This window comes from Dermacentor albipictus, chromosome 6 (assembly GCF_038994185.2).
Source record: "Dermacentor albipictus isolate Rhodes 1998 colony chromosome 6, USDA_Dalb.pri_finalv2, whole genome shotgun sequence".
Taxonomy (NCBI): Eukaryota; Metazoa; Arthropoda; class Arachnida; order Ixodida; family Ixodidae; genus Dermacentor; species Dermacentor albipictus.
Genome location: NC_091826.1, coordinates 52,026,265 through 52,044,229, shown reverse-complemented (window position 1 = coordinate 52,044,229; position 17,965 = coordinate 52,026,265). Strand labels below are relative to the sequence as shown.

Below are 17,965 nucleotides of genomic sequence, written 5' to 3'. Positions count from 1 at the left end.
GGTAGCTTCGTACGCGCTGTGCTTCGGGCGTTTCGTTAGCGTTGAAGCGACATATGCACGGAGGCCAAACAGCTCGCGGCTGCTGCCGCGATTCCTAACGCCAGCGTTTTCACATAGTGTTTCCGCTGTCGCCGAGCCAGATGTGTTCATGTTTACCTGTGCGCACGTGGCACCATGCTGGTTAATGTAGGTAAAACACGTTGACGGGCTAGTTGGTTTGAATCTATGATAGAATGCCTAAGGGCGACTGAGTAAGGACGTACAAAGAAGCAGTAACGCTAAGAGAGCGCTGTCTCTGCGTGTTTGTTTCTTTCTACGACCTCGTTTAGTCACGCTTACACGTCGTATCATTGTTAATTTAGTTAGTAAGCGAAAGTTTACAAGCTTATACGGCGCATGAAACTACTATCCTTACTTCTTAAAGTCATCTACTAATTTGCTAGCACAATCGGCGCTTCGCCTTTCGGACGGAGCTGTGAATTTTTCGTGACAACGATTGAGCCGGCCGCCTTCTCGCGCACGCACACCTTATTTGCTGCAAGTATACAGGGATGAAGGAATAAATTTCGGCCGATGAACTTTTGAATGCTTACGTGCACGAATGGGAAAACATTATCGTTGCTTCGGTGAAATGTTTTCCCTCGCGTGCCTTGTCCGCACGAGCTCTCCTCCGCGTTGTAACTGCGGCTCGGTAAGGTTAAGTCAAAACGTGCCATGTATCTCAACACACTCGCTGATCACGTGCGGTGTGACGTGTGCAATGACGCACACACTAGGCACACACTTTGATCAACCAGAAACGTGGAGCCACCGTGACGTCAGCGAAGATTGTTCGTCTCGCACTCCGGGGGCTCAGGTTCGATTGCCATCCAGATCGATGTCTACTCAATTTTCTTTTCAAAGGAGGTAATTTGTTCACAACGCGCCGTGGTTGCTCAGTGGCTATGGTGTTGGGCTGCTAAGCACGAGGTCGCGAGATCGAATCCCGCCCACGGCGGCCGCATTTCGATGGGGACGAAATGCGAAAACACCCGTGTGCTTAGATTTAGGTGCACGTTAAAGAACCCCAGGTGGTCGAAATTTTCGGAGTTCCCCACTACGGCGTGCCTCATAATCAGAAAGTGGTTTTGGCACGTAAAACCCCATATTTTTTTTTTAATTTCTTCACAGGAACCTCCCTGGGAAATGTGGCGTCAATCCGAGCATTTCGCTGAGTGGGTTTACTCTTTGCTTCGTCGGCCGTTTCTGGTACTTTCGTTCGGTCACGCCGACGGATTTTCGTCTAATGGGATATATCATGCTTTCGCATTATGAGTAATGCGTCACCATTGCTGGCGGAAACTTGTATGCTAAAAATTTCATCAAAGAGGGCACCGCTTTACACAAAACTGGTTGTGCTTAGGAATTACTCACAGAAGGGAAATGAAATGGCAGCCGTATTGGGGGAGCAGAGCGTTTTGACCGCAACCTAATGTCCGCGGTGTTTTTCTGCCCTGATTTAACCGAAACTCCAAGAATAAATCATGTATGCAATTGTGCACACCGTGTTTTGCGGGGTCGCTGCAGGAAAAAGAGACGTGCAGATTCAACACGCATACTGAAATCCATGTCAAGTGAAGTTTTGGTGAAGTAGTTAATTAAATGCTTTACAACTAACGCCAGTGCGTATTATTGTGGTTATTTTCTTCCTATGCAACGTATAATATGATGTAATGCTTATGTTCAGCCGCCACAACGGCCACAACTTCAATCTCATGCAATTTTTATGTTGTCCTGCTTGGCTTTGGTTTGGTTTAGTGCCTAGGGGTATGGTTTAACCAACTACGGGGGACCGGCCTTGAATAGGGCGGCAGTAGGTAAAGAAGGGGAAGAATACTCAAATAGAATGTTGCATATTATGAATGACATATTACAGGAATACTAAATTTAATACACATATTCAGGTTAAATTACTTTAAAACTAGCACTTAATATTCTTGTTTCCGTAGTGAGTAAAAAAAAATGGCTGTGGCTTAGCTAAGGTTAAGCCCAGGATGCGAAGCATACTAGCCTTTATTTTAGTTGTTGAACCACTGTTTAGCCTGGTGAACTGCTGTTGCTTGGATATATTTGGTTCGGCTAGACGAAGAAACAACTCATGCGTTACTCTGCTTCGCCTTCAAGAGTGAAACGCGACAGCGTTCCCGTCGAACCGCCAAGAGGTGTAAGACAATGGGCTACGGCGCAGCGACTACGCGCCCCGCATTGGACGCGGTGAGCGTCGAGCAACGCAGCGTTCGGCGCGGCAACGAAATGTGCACCTGAGCAATTAGGCGACGCACGCCTGAGCCTTAGAAACAGCTCGTTTCTAAGGCAACACCGCATTCACTAGAGGCGCTTTTGTACCGCTTTGAAGCATCGTACTCGTGGCTCAGTGGTAGCGTCTCCGTCTCACACTCCGGAGACCCTGGTTCGATTCCCACACAGCCCATCTTGCAAGAGTTGAGCCAAAGCCACCTAGAAAATCAGTCTCTGTAGCACGCCGCAACCTTCGCTTCTCATTCCAACGAGCAGCTCTGTCTCCAGGAGGCATCTCACCTCGTGAGTGTCTAGGAGAGGCAAGCGCAGCTGCTTATATACCGCCGCGACGCCACGAGCGACGGCGCGAGTTGGAGCCCCGTTTCTCCTCTGTCGTGACGTCACGGTGTCACGTGGTATTGAAGGCGACACCGCCGCGCCTGAGGAGCTGGGTTGAGCTCTCGTAATACGCTTCGCATAAAAGATTAAATATGACATCCCATACGTTCCTATTCCAGTATCCTAGTGCCAACGCCCCAAGTACCACAGGAAGCATAATGACCAACTCATCTTGGCAAAGGGTACCTTTCAGAAGTCGCTTTCTTTGCACATCGAAATAACTGGCCCCGGTTGCTTAGTGGCTATGGTTATGCGGTGCTAAGCGCGAGGATGCGGGATCGAATCCCAGCTACGGCGGCCGCATTTCGATGAGGCGAAATGCGAAAACACCTAGAATTAGGTGCCCGCAAAAGAACCCCAGCTAGTCCAAATTTCTGTAGACCCCCACTACGGCATGCCTCGTAATCATATTGTGGCATTGGCATGTAATGACCAATAATTTCATATTTTTGCACCTTGAAATGGCGTCATTCTAAAGACAAAATGCTTCACTAATTTCCTCGCATCACCTCGCCCACTTCGTGTCTGATACTCTGACAAATCTATACACAAAGTGTCGTCACCCACACTTTGTCTCCTTGTGCCACAGTGGCCCGCACTCGCTCTGGAAGACTGGCCAGTAATGGCCGCACACCTGGAGGCACATACGCAGTGACAGAAAAAGGACTGAAAATCAAGTAAGTCAAATAGTCTGCTAAAATTTAAAGCGCGTTCTATTAACAGGTCGGTGTGCTTTAGGTATGAAAGTGAGCTTACATTATATGTTCAGGTTTGTATGTAGGAATTTGCTTTCTTGTTACGCGGAACTTGCACCTATCTGCTCTACTTTCTCGTTCGCCAAAACGAGAACAAGGTGAAAGCGGGAGCCAACGTTTCGACAAGTGGACTTGTCTTTTTCAAGGCGACAAATGCTTTCCTCGCCATACTTTTTCGGTCAGAATACAAGAGTTATAAAGTCCATTCGCAGGTGCCTCCGTTTGGCGCACATGTAGCCTTCGTGTATACATCCGCTAAAAGTTGTGCCGAGATTGCGACCCACCCAGTAACAGCAGCTACTGCTGCTAGTGGTAGGCCTACTTTTTTTCGAAGCTTCGTACAGAAAATAAAAACACTATTGAATGGCAATTACTGCCTTCAAATAGGCTCTAGAGATACATTATTAGCTGCCTAGGTGAATCACGTTACAGGCCTAAATGGAGAACGTGAGTTCGCGTTGCTCTTGCTTGCGCTGGACAGGCACTTGAAACGGCACGTGGACCTACAACATACATCTAGCTGTCTGTAAAGTGGTGCGAAAAACGTATACGCGAGCCGAAGGAAGTGTCTTACGCAAAAAAAAAAAAGAATGAACTAGAATGAATCTGAGATTGCCAATTAAGCGCACTACGTTCGCGTTAACCGCCATCGCACTTTTTAAGGATATTCAATAAATTCCTATAAGAATAAGCTTGTCAATACGTACTCTGCCTACGACCGGGTGCGGAAATTGGACCAAGTAGAAGAAGAAATTAAATAAAAAAATAAGCAGCGTTGAAGGTCACCTAGCATCGGTTTTAGTTAGAAGGATGAGCTCGTCTATTACTATACTCTCTTGAGCGGCTGCTGATGTGTTGAGATGTAATTTCCTCTCGATAAAATTTAATTATCTCGTAATTACGATGCAGTGACCAGACACTGGCTGTCTGTACTAGCTAGAGGACTTAGTGTCTGTTGTCACAGCCAGGTGAAGGACGTCTGCTTGTTTTTTCTGATACAGACTGAACGGAAACTTCGTTTTCTTGAATGATTCTTCTATTGATGCTATAGAGCTTGCAGTGCCTCTCCCGTTGTGTTTGCAGCAGTAGAGAAAAAAAAATATACGAATGAATATGTGATCTGACAAAATTAAGGCGTTGGGTAGCAACATCGGGCCGCAAAGAAGAACTTCGCTGAGATTCGAGTTCTCTTCAAGACCATGAAATTACCGAGGCCGCTGAAAAGCTAAGTGATGCCGAAGAAGTCAAGATAGGAAAAATAATGGGAAACACACGGACGTTAGCAGGTGCATAGACGAGCTGGCTTTCCTGTGCTGGGGTAAGAGGGTAAGAATTAATAAGTGTAATAGAAGCGGACACAAGCAGAAGTAAAACAAGAGAGAGAGAGAGAGGCAAAGAAAAAGCGAATTGCGCTAAGACCGATGTAATTCGCGATAATACCACCCGAAGCTCAAGAAGCACGAATTATGATTTCCCTTTGGTTCCAGGAACATTTCTCACCTAGACTTCCTGGAAAACAATTCATCGAACAGGACTGACAATGTTTATAAAGAAGAGCCAAAATGGAAATACAGAGTTAGTGTCATGTCTTCAGACTCTCCATGAGCATGGCACGAATACAGCAGATAGACAAATAGGGACTCGTTTATTCTGACAAAGGCATGTAAAATATTTTTTTTCTGTGTGACTTTCTATCTGGGCAAAGCGAAAGCAGGGAGACAAATTTTTGCTGCAGATCCTACTCAATTTCACTCCCTTCGCGGTAAAATGAACGAAGTTACGCGGGAAAAGGTCGCTTTGGTTTTGAATTGTGGATGATAAATGAGGTCGCCTTCATTTCATCGCCGTCATTTTTTTCGCTGCCGTGCTCTCGTCCTCGTTCTGTCCTCACTCCGCCGTCATCACTCTATCGTCTTCATGCCTTCGTCCTTATGCCGTCGTTGTCAATGCATCATTTTTTTAGATATATGGAATTTAGGAGATGTTGTCGCCTTTATTTGGCACCGGCTACTCCTTTCACAATAAAAATAGTGAGACCATAAGAACACAAATTCCAGTCACGTAAGTACACTAATGCCACATTAAAACTGAAAGTCAACTAAGGCACTCGGCAAAGCGAAGTCCAGTCACGTGTGTGCACTAAAGTAAACACAAGGTCCAGTCACTTAGCTAGACTAATATCAGGGCACATCAGAAATCTCGGAAAGAATTCAAACGAAGGTACAAAAATTAAGCATTGGATTGACCAAAGTCAGGCAACACAAAAACGTAGAATGCGCTTATCACTCTACTCAATACTTTTCGTGAATATTGCTCGCTTCGCCATACTGTTATCATTGTTCCGTCATCACTCAATCATCGTCAATTCATCGTCATCACTCTACCATGTTCATAACTTGGTCATTATGTCGTCATCATCGTCATTCCTTCGTGATTAAGCCATCGTTGTTGTGCCTACGTCACTATGCTAACGTCGTCATTCTGTTCTCGCCACGCCGTCTTCTGCCTGCATGCAAATAGCGAGCGAAAAAAAAAGAGGGGAGCAGGCTCCCAATTTTCCCTTAACAACCGTACTAAGCGCATTAAGAGAATGGAAACACAGCCAAGGGCAGCAGAATGTGAAGTGGTGTAATGAAGTTTGGAAACTTCTTGGCGTATATAGAATAAAGACAGCGGATGCAAGACACAGGTAATCCGAGATCTCTGGGAGATGCCTTCGTTCTGCAGTAGACATAAATTAAACTCGTGAAGAAGCCGACCGACACTGAAGCCAAGGAAAGCACCACACAGGAAACTACGGTTGCTATCTCCTTGTCAAATAATTATAGAGGAGCTTAAATTTGCGATGTCATTCTTCGTAAAACTGTGTTTGCCGTTAATCTTTAGTGCCATTACTTCTTCGTTCTTTTTTTAGAGAATACGACGAATATTAGCTGTGTGTGTGGGGCGGGGGTGCGGGCTTGCGTGTGTGCGTGTGTGTGTGTGTGTGTGTGTGTGTGTGTGTGTGTGTGTGTGTGTGTGTGTGTGTGTGTGTGTGTGTGTGTGTGTGCACGTGCGTGCGCGCGTGCGTGCGTGTGTGTGTGTGTGTGTGTGTAGTGTGTGTGTGGTGTGTGTGTGGTGTGTGGTGTGGTGTGTGGTGTGCTGATCATCGCTTTTATCATCGTGGTGCAAAAGAGACCAGTGTAAACGCCACGAGAAGAAAAGTTCGACATGAATTAATAACAAGGGAGAAACTTATGATTAACCTTCACCTATTGCGAATGCGTCCTGCAATAATCTTTTCGTCAACTTGATGAGAACACGCAACCACCAGCAAACGACAACCTACCTCGTTTTGAGCGCTCTTTCTTCCTGTGGCGTGTGTCTACTTGACAGGTATCCTCAGCTATTCATAGCCTTAAATACGAAAGTCCAGGTTCAGACATCATATATTCCCGCCACTTGAAACTAGTGGCCGACATTATTTCTTAACCTCTAATACGTGTTATACATCGCACCTGTAAAGCAGGAATATTTCCTATGTGTTAGGAAAAGTCAAGAATAATTCCTGTTTATAAAAAAAAGGTGATAAACTAAGAATGTCCAACTACTGCCTCATATCTGTCCACTCTTCTTTAAGTAAACTGTTTGAACAGCTTCTGGTAGCACGGCTTAGTGATTACTTGTAAAAACTAAACTTATTGACATCATGCCGATTTGGTTTTATTTGGGCTTCTTCAACTAGTATAGCGCTGCATTTTATAACAGACAATGTTAAGCAAGGTATTGATGCCACATATCTTGTGGCTTAAGTTTTCTTTTAGATTTTATGAAAACATTCGGTAACATTATCCCTGACGTATTACTTTACAAGCCTTGTGCGCATCGAACAAATCGTCGTATGGTAAACGTCGGATGGTCAGATGGTTCTAAAATATTTACATAACAAGAAAAAGGTATATGTATTCAAGATTGCTCTTCTGAGACTAAAATAAAGAACACGGGTGTGCCTCAAGGGCACATTTTAGGCCGTTTATTTTCATTTTATATGTTGATGAGATACTAATTACTGTCAGTCATTTCATTGCGTTTTACATGTCGATGATACCACACTAACCCTTTGCATTAGGAACCTACGTGCTTTAGTTTTTGAAATGAATGATATTCTGGACCAGGCAGTCCACTGGTGCTGACTAAATTCCTTCTTTATTAATCGTACAAAAAAAATACATTTACGGTTCTCATGACAAGTCAGAGACAGTTTCCTGTCCTTCCTCAGGTAATACAACAGGGTCATACTATTACTGCTTGCAACGATGTTGCTTTTCTTGGTGTTCATTTGGATCCACACTTCAAGTATTCTGATCATACAGCATACATCAAGAAAAATAACAGCTCGGGATATTAGGGCACTCAATAAAGTTCGCTCCCTCTTTGCACAAGCGACTGTGATCATCCATCATTCTGTATTTATACATAGTCATGTTGCGCATGGCATTGTTCCAGGGCACAAATACGTATGAAAGTCGCCTCTCATCCATTCAACACGTGCAAAATCAAGTGAATTGAGCCTTTCGCATCATTGGTGATCAGCCTTGCATTCCTAATGCAACTACACTTCACCGTACTAAAGACACTTTACCCATTCGCACATTATTCAATTTCGGCCTAGCTATTTTGTCCTTCACGTTACTACCAAAATACATACGTCATTAGCTTATACAATGTCTGCAATTCATAAATGTGCACAATGTAATTTCTCCGAGATATTTAATTTTTCATTACCTTTTAAACTTATTTGTTATTTCGTTTATCTCCCGAGAGTTCCATTCATTGGACTTTCTTCTGAAAACCTTTCCTGTTTGCATGTTTTTATTCCTTTAAATACATACATGCACGTTTGTGCATACTTATTACTTATTTCTCGAATACTCATCAGTGTTCTTTTTTTCTTTTTTATAGCTTGATTATGCGTTGTAGAGTTACATTGTGTACAAAGCAATCATAATTTTATATTTATGTGATTACGTTTTTTTTGCTTCTCGTATATCGCATTACTCAATAACCAGCGGTCGCGTTACAGTCATTGAGTATCGGAACCTTGTTTGTTTGTTTTTATCCTACCTTGTAACTTTTAAAAGAACTTAATAAACATCCTGATTCTGAGCACTTACGAACGCTTTTACTGTCATCGTCTGCAACAAGTAGGGTCATGCAAAAATGTTTAGCTCCCATTACTAAACAGTTCACGAGCTACGCCGAAATACCAGCAATGTTTCATGTAGGTGGCACTCTGTACGGGACGTCGACGGAGTCTGATGTTACACGAGTGCTGTTATACGATGTTTAATATATGTCGACGTAAGAACGCAAAGGAGACCGGTGAGCACAAAAAAAGCACGACGTAAAGAAAAAGGTTACCTATTATTCGACCACTTTATTCATGCGTCCATGGCCCGCAGTTCACCGACGCGCGCGCGTAAGTTCTCACGTGCACGGGCTCTCGCACGTGTATATAGATGCTACGTTTTGAATTTATCTTCGAATCATACCATCTCTCCCGTTCGCCTATAATTTTTCTGGCGGAGATCTTACGTCTCTTCAACATGCGTGAAAGTGCTGTTTGTTCTTCTCTGGGACAAGGCAAGAGGTGATCGCGTTACTCAGAAGGATCTGGGAGCTCTCCCGCTTCTTGAAAACATCGGGTGAAATTGGTGAGCTTCCACGTCCACTCTCCTAATTCTCTTTGCTTTGGTACTATTGATTTGAAAAAAAAAAATGATCTGGAGTCTGTTCTTGAGTGCCTTCACACAAACTTATAACTCGGAGATGCAGTCTCTGGTGGCGAGTAGACGGACTACTCCGTGAACACCTAGAGCATCAACTTGAAATATTGCGTTTAGCAGTAATTTCCCAAAGAGCGCACGATTTCTCGTGCTGAGTCGGGAAATGTCTTCATGTGTTCGTACTCCGCCATCCTCGCAACGCGCCTGCGATGGCGCAGAGTCGCACACGTGACCTTCGGCTCAGCGTCGCGGCGGCCACTCTGAGGGCGAATGTCAAGACTACGCTTAATAATATCGGGCATTGTCCTTCGACCTGCGAGAGCGACCTCCGTGAGCACACTGAGCAGTTCGTCCTGCGTAACCCTATACTACAGGCACTCATCTCCGCTTGTCTGGGGCAAACACTTGCGCAAGGCTGTGCTACTTCTAACACGGCAAGAGTATGTAGCAACAAACGACATCCAAATCCTTGAACAAGCGCCAAGCATAGACCAACTTTCCTTTGTGGGAGGAGGTCTACATTGCTGGTTACATTGCAATGGTTCATGTAGAAGGAAGATCGATAAACAGAATCGAAGAACGAGAGTCCCTTAAATGCGTTTGTTCGTCGTGTGGCCATTTGGTTGCCCTATTGAATGTCATGCTTGAACGCAAGGAGAGAACAGCGCTAAAGGTGCAGACACAGATGAAGGCACTTAGAAACGCCATGGTTGCGCCATGTATTCGTTCTTCATTACTACGCGATTGTGGTTTGTTTTTCACACAACACGCTTTCACCGACTAATTCCTCAACCTACACTCATCCCGAATGTACCGCCACTGCACTGTTACCCGACCCCGTGCGAAATAACTATGTGTCGCACTTCGAGAGATGTGTGCCTAAACAGGAGTTACTGTGCACAATGTATGTTCTGGAAACTGGTCTCATAATATTTTGGTGCATGTTTATTTGCTGAGCGATTTCGATTGCCAAAGATGCACCATGCTATATGGGAAAGTTCTGCTAAAAAGTACGCTATTTCTTCAATGTACATTGTCTTATATCCGCAAAAGAAAGTTGTTTTAGTCGGTGTTTATGCCAAAAGGAATGTTCAGACAACGAAGGGCTCATTCGCAACAAACTTTTGTGCACATATATATTTCCCGGCAAATTACATCATTTGGCATATTTTTCCGCACTTCATCAATTGCGCTGGCTCTGCGAGGCGCCGTTATTGTCGATAGAGGCTAGCTCAAGGCATTGATGACAAGAAATACATAATGAAAAATGAAAGAAATCGTTTCAAAATACGGTATTTGTTGGCTGTACTTAGGATAAGCTCAACAGCTCGCCCGTAAAGTCTTCAAACTGAATTCTGGGTTTTTGTGGGTCAGAATCACAATTTCATTATATAGCTTGCTGTAGTTGAGGACTCCGGATTAAGTTTGGCCGCCTTGAGTGCAGTTATTACATTTCGAAGCTGCAATATTGTGGGGCGCAAAAACGCTGCCGAAAACGCGTTTAAAATCAAGCGACACTGATGAAGTGATTGCATTTTTACCTGTAATTTCACTGAGTGCTTTACGCAGTGTTTGTAAGGCGAGTGGTGCCCCCTTCCCCTGTATAAAAACAAATTGTTTAGGGTGGAGTAACTATTGGAGTGCATGCAGAACATAATATCTATAGCGAATACAGAAGTCGTTCGCGCATTTTTCGGAGAACGGAATTAATTAGATTACGCCGACATGAAATAAGAGTGAATAGGGTGGTCGGTTAGGTGTTGCTCCAAAAATGAAGGACCTTAGTGCATGAGTTTAAAACGAGGGTTAATTATGAAAAAGAATAATGTCTGTTGCATACGAAGAAGAGTTTTCAACGTGTGAAGAGTGAGTCGATCCCGACCCTTAGCAGCGAAAGTGTTACCCAAGGTTGTTTGACTATCTAGTGGCGAAATGAACGTCGTTTGATCGTCGTCAGCCATTAATAGCCGGAGCCGAGTGCAGTGATGATCGGCAGTGAATCTGCAGAAGCCGTGTGGTTAACAACTGGACCTGAAATGCGACGCGAATTTTGCGTTTACAGGTTTGAGACGTCGCACGCGGGATTTCGGTGCACAAGCGAATGCCGCCATTTTATTCCGTCTGACGTCGTTCTACTAATACTACTTTTTTTTTGTTCCGGTCATTGTGTACTAGACATAATCTCCTTCCAGCTGCGTCTCATAAGCTTCTCAGTTGACCGGACATCCTAATCTGAGCTTCATTACAAGCATGAAACCAATATGACTAAGCTGTTTTTCTAAATACCCGGATGTTGGACCTCTGTAAATAAACGACGTTGAAAGTGCGTTACTCGATTACTCTTCGACCCACCTTGCACGATGGCTTAGCGGCTATGCGGTTGCGCCGCTAAGGACAAGGTTGTGGGATCGAATCCCTGCCGCGGCGGCCGCACTTCGACCGGGCTCAAATGCAAAACCACTTCTGTCCTGTCTATTAGGGGCACGCTAAAGACACCCTCGCGGTCAAAGTTAAACCGGAGTCTCCCACTACGGACTCCCTCATAATCAAAGCGTGGTTCTGGCGGGCGCGTAAAACACCAGAATTCAAGTAAGTTACTCAAAGTTATAGCACTTGAAATGGAGAATCTTTAGCTGAAAATTGTAGCACTAATCCACAGATATTCCTTCGGGTATGTATCATTTGTTATAATCCATGACAACTGGGATGATCTTGCTAAAATTCGCATATGTAGTATAAGAGCATTGTACACAAAATGTGCTGATGCGTTTGCCTCTGTCAAGGTATATGCAGTATAGCAGCTATCTTGTTACGAGCCCATGACACGTTCGTCGCGTACATCATGTCAGGCCTTGCAGACTGTAAGGCTTTCAACGTTTGCAAATGAGCGTGTCTACGCGAAAAAGCTTTTGTGCCTTAGTTTTTGTAAACACAATTCAACTTTCTTTTCGTGTGTACTCCTCCGAAAGCACCCAGTCCATGAGGACAATAACTTTCGAAACTCACATGCTCTGCAATGTTATGCGCGGGTGAACGACAGCGAGGATTGCGCCATCGCAAAATTTCCCACGTTATACCACATCCCGTGGGAATGCAAGCGCAATTACGCATTCTATAAAGTAAATAACCTAAGTGCGGAACAATGGGAGGGTCTGCTCACCAGCAGTGAGCTCGCAGCCCAACGGGCAGTTGTGCAGCACGCCTGCGAGGCAGCGAGACTCAGCGGTGCCCTGGAATAGGGGAGCCGACCTTGTGAAGCGGCCAGGACTAAAGACATGAACACATCGGTCCACCGCCAATCTCTCTGAGATATAGAGCAATAAAGTTTTTTTCATTCCATTCTGCCTCCTTGGAATTCAACTGGCGATGTGACGTGCACAGTCAGTGTATTCTGCCATCTGCCGTTTCACCTGTCACAAGATTGCTTGAACTCAATCTTGTTTTCCGTTGAGTATATATCAAACCCTTAACTTTTTAACTCCGATGCAATGTTTACTCTGTCAACAATTGGGCCCCATATGTGCATGTGCATGTGTTTGTGTGAGTGCGTGCGTGCGCGCGCGCGCGTGTGGTGCGTGCGTGCACGCGCGCGCGTGTGCGCGCGCGCGCGGTAGAATAAATTGCAAATGCGCTGTGATGAGCACCATCTGGTGGTGGTGCAAAGAACTCAGCGGCGGCAACGGCGCGCGTGCTCCGTTGTGATTGGTTGGCCTATTCGGCAAGAGAAGAGCCAGGCCACAGCCTCGGTCAGGAACCCGATGAGGCTCGCAAGGAAAAGCTTTGCTTTTAAGAAGCAAATGAAGAAATTAAGCGCTTCCAAAACTATTGCTACTGCGCAACAAGACCTTTATACTATAACGCATAAAACAAAGGTGTAGGTCATTATTCGTAACGTCGAGACAGAACTTGATGTGTGGCAAGCATGAGTTGCCTCTGTATGTGCCAAAATGCAAATGTGTTCACCACAAAAGTACAAAGAAAAGTTTCTAACGCAAAACAGTCAGCGTTGCTATAGATCGCGATATGGATGTCACACAATTAGGGCACAACAAAAAAATCACTGACGCGAAAAATGATGGTTGCGATTGCGAAATAAGTGTGCGCAAAGGTGCTGCAGGTCGAATGCATGCTCGCGCAGGTTCCCCTTTTTGTATTCAACTGCATGCGGTTTTTCTAATAAAATAGCACCTGGCAGTCAGCGCGCGTCTCGTGTACTTCATTTGTCATGTTCTTCTTCCGTCTATAATGTCACTTCCTAAAAGAACATATCTGCAAACTAACTATTCTTCGAAATGGGTTACAATGTACACGCCCCAACCACAACTGTTTTCGTAGGGTGAAGCCCTACGGCAACATATTTCACTAGTCATCCTGCACAGGACCCTATCAAAGAATGCGGGTTGAGTTTTGCCTTCCCGGGGAGCCGCCATTGGACACGTACGAGGTCATTCCGCCGGCGTCATTTATCACAGCCTAATAATGCCACATGTCCTTTGCGAACAACCGCCCAAGAGGGATAACGTAGGACACCCAGGAGCGCAACATCAATTCGCCCGGGTGCTAATGCCATCTTCTTCGCGCCTTGCAACGCAAGAGACGTCTTATGAATGGAACGATCTGTACAAAACACAAACCTTGCACTGCTTAGAATTATTGGGTCGTCTTCCCTGGAGATTTCGTGCTCACACAATGCACACATCCTATAAGTAACGATTTATTCTTAGCGCTCATTTCACGCCAAGTTGCCACTTTAGTTCTGCCAGTATTATTTGGTAAAAGAGGCAATGAAGTCAAGATGAACAACCACATATATTTTTTTCGCGCCTAGCTACTGAGTCGCAAGAACAGTTGCGGCTTCATCAAAACCATATAATGCGATGGTAGGCGTGAGAGCTATCGAATGCACTCTCTCAGAGTCTCAATGGCGATATATGTGATGAGTGGTGGCCGCGAGTGTTCTTGTGCAATAGTGATTGTTGAAGCTGTCTTGCTCTTGTGGGCTCCATAGCAAGGGCAGGTTAGTCTTGCATTTGTTGGAGAAGACAGGTAGATGGTGGCACAGCAATTATAGAAACTTTGATTAACTTCTTCGCCAGCGAAGACCCCACAAGCTTCGTTCTGCGGTGTTGTGAATAGTCACCATGACTTATTACCATCTAGCGTCAAGTATGCCCACCGTCAAGCATCTTGACTGTGGTGTTTCTGACCATCTCGCGTGTGCCGCTAACTTTCTGGAATCATTAACAAAGCGTACCTGTCACCATGCTAGCTCTAAACTAGCTGTCTCATCTCCTGAAGTCCTGTGTTGACTGCATACGTACACATTTATACCGATGCTTACAACGCGTCCATCAGCTCTATCTGAGCTGTGACTGTCACCTGGAACGCCACCTCTCTAAGTAGATTGAGCTTTCTCGCATTGCAACATTGAAGGCAGCAGAACTTGCGGTTGATTATTCAATGTCCTGTCGGTTATGTGCTTCAGCAACTTCCTGATAGTTCGGCCATATTCCTTGATTCCAAGGCATCCCTACAAAGTGCCCTGTATGCGCTACGCTACGATTCTCACGAGCAGCTACAGCAAGATCATTACCATGTGCTTGAAAGCGGTCTGCTCGTTCCCATTCATCGGTTGCCAAACGAGTTCGGAATCTTCGACGACAAGAGCGCAACTCAAGCTGCATGCTTGGATCAACAGCGAGACGTGCCTCTACCGCTTTGGAGAACTGGTGCCGCGTGTCGGCTTCTTTAATTTGCTCGCCACCGAATTTCGGCAATCAAGTGTACCGGGTTCCAACAACTCTCCCTGGCGTCGTCGTCTGCCGTTCGCATTCTTACGTCACGAAACAGCTTTATTCCGTCGAACGTGATCGGGCGTGGCACTTGCGAATACTTATTCATTCACCGGTGCGATCACCATTTCTTGCTCTGCCCGAAATCGCCTGAATTGCCAATGTTGAATCACCAGTAGCGTCGAATGGAATTCTTACGTCTGTGCCAAAACAAGTAGAGCGCCTTCTATGCCACATTAAACTGGTCCACGTGTTCAGTATCCTTTACGGGCGCACCATCTTCTCTAGATCATAAATCACTCTTTCCAATGTTTCTCTTTAATGTATTTAATTTTCGGTGACCTTTACATCGGACGCTTTCAAAGGGGCAGTTTCGAGAGGACGTTCTCCACTACGCAGGACAGCCGCATTTACAGGCTCGCTATACAAGCTAACACCCAAATCAGCTAAGAGTGCGCAAGAAAGTAGGCAAAACCATTTAGGATTGCGTTAGTAGCGACGTTTATGCTTACTGGTGCTGATACATAAACTACCTTATGAAGGTGAGACAACCATGCCAATGAAGGCTATCAATCATAGAAGTCAACGTGTTCCCAGGCTAGTTGCTTTGTGCTTGCATCAAGAGGAGGCGAAAAGAGGCACCCAGAGAACGAGCACTAACTTGCAACTAAATATAGTTACCTCTGCCTGTGACATCCGAACACCATAAGATCAGTAATTGTATCGTGTACAGTGTTTTCTAACTCTTGTTGTTCGTTGAGCAGCTCGGCTAATGTTAGCTGGGTCCCACCGTATTGGCTGCACGAGTCCGCCCGTAATATGCAGATTTCAATGGGGACAAATCTTGGAACTCAAGCGTCTAGCATGGTTGTATAGATGATCCTTTCTTTGTTCTTTTTTTATTATTTTCCGACGGACTTAGTCGTGCTTTCCGTGTTCAGTTCCAGTCAGGACTGCGTGATGACGCTTCTTGTGATCGGTAAAACCACTCGTTTGGGAAGCTCTGACGGCGGAACAAACTTATCGACAGAAATAGTCATCGCATCAGTGACGCGTAGCCGATGCGATCAGAGTGGGGATGTAGTTGTTTGCATTGAGAGCGACACTACTCAGACTTTCTTTTTCCCCCTGCCGGCACACTGCTTTCACGAGGTAGAAAATGCACACATCGCTTTCAGCACAAAGATGCACGCTTAAGTACATGTGCCGTCATCAGGAAAACCTCTCTCAATTTGTATGGAGTGTGGGCGTGATTTATTGCCCTGCTTCTCGCTTTCATCTTGGAAGAATGCAACGTCCTTCTCCCCGTGCAATTACAAATGACTCCCAGGGATAAAAGGCACACTCGACGGTGGGTCTACCCTCCTGTGCACAAATTACTGATCTATAAAAAAACAAACTCGACAGTAAGCACTGCTACAAGTTTTTCAGAGACTCGCGCTCCTTCAGAACGACGTCACAAGCCTATTGCAGCTTCGAAGAGTCTATGTGTATATATATATATATATATATATATATATATATATATATATATATATATATATATATATAGGAAGGAAAGAGCCGATGAACCTTTTGGAACACGAATTTACTTAACGTTTTCGGCAGGTTGACCAGCCTGCGTCAGAGTACAGTAAGTAGAGTACAGTACAGAGTACAGACTGTACCCCCACGAAGGCTGGTCTACCAGCCGAAAACGCTATATATATATATATATATATATATATATGTATATTTATACACGCGCTTGTATGTGTGTATATATATATATATATATATATATGTACAGCCAGATGCATTTTAAAGTGAAACTGCGTTCACCTCTTCTAGCTGCTGTCTTACACGATTGACCGGTACCGGGTGCAGTGCACCCCCGTTACGGCCGCTTCGTAAAAGCGAAGCGGCCCAGGCTAACAGGTGCAGTACGAAGCGCAGACGTGAGCTCCAACACAAAAACACCGTTGTCAACACTCCGTCGCTGTCGCCTATTCATCCCTTCATTTCATACTAATAATTGCGTCGTTACCATGGCGTCGTTACTGTTCGGCCCTCTTCTCTCTGTCGTCGTCATTGCGTCTTCATTACCTCATCGTTACACCAACGTAATTGTGCAGTCTCCGTCACTCGGTCGTGATTATTTCGTCGTCGTGACACCAACGTTGTCATTCCGTCGCAGTCACAGCGTAGTGGTCGTACAGTGATCGTCATGTAATCATCATGGCATCGTAGTGATGCCATCGTAGTAATGCCGTCGTTGTCACAGTCTTCGTCATTCCATACGCCTGCATGCCATTGTGATCACGTCATGAGGTCACGGTCGTTCTTTCGTTGTCATTATGTCTCCGCCATTGCAGGATCGTCACTCTGTTGTCATCATCATGCTGTCGTCGTGAATGCATCATCGTCATTAGTTCGTCATCATGCATGGGATCCGCGTGTTTGAGCGCCACAACTTTTTGCCGAGCGAGGGGATTCCCGGGTACAGTAAGCTTGCCAATGATCGCTAAAACAACCACGTTTCTAGCAAACAGAAATGAAAGCTAGTGATGATACTGATCATAATGACAATGATGATGAAGATAATGATATTTTAACGCATCACGGAAAGAGAAACAATATTCAAACAAATTCAAACAATATTCACACCAACTGTCTCTTTGTTGTTTTCTGTGTGTTAATTAGGTTGCTTCTTCGGTAATGTGACACGTTTTTCGCCTAGAAATGAACGCTATCTGGCTGTTTTCGGGAACAAAAAGGAATTCCTTGGTCGCAAGCTGATCAAACGAAGTATAAAGCTTTCCTCTTTGAATTTCCGGCCAAAACCGCAGCTACATACAGTATGTTGCTGTGACGTGTCTAACCCCAACGTACTTTCGCGCGTACGGGGGGCCATCTCGTGGCGCTAAAGTTATCCCAAGTGTGCTAGGCTGAGTGTTGGTTTCTTTTCTAACGCGGTGTCCCTCATGTTCATCAGTAG

The 17,965-nt window shown here is 45.0% G+C and overlaps 1 protein-coding gene across 5 annotated transcripts in view; it reads left to right on the top strand.

The window, feature by feature from the left end:
- sha (shavenoid) overlaps positions 1-17,965 on the top strand; it is a 245,849-nt gene that overhangs the window by 90,111 nt on the left and 137,773 nt on the right. For 3 of the 5 annotated variants that reach the window (XM_065443619.2, XM_070520797.1, XM_065443618.2), the window contains one exon: positions 3,266-3,353. The exons of the other annotated variants lie outside the window; for them this stretch is intronic. The gene's annotated coding sequence lies outside the window, so the exon portion shown is untranslated. The remainder of the gene's footprint in view (positions 1-3,265; positions 3,354-17,965) is intronic. 5 annotated transcript variants of the gene reach the window in all.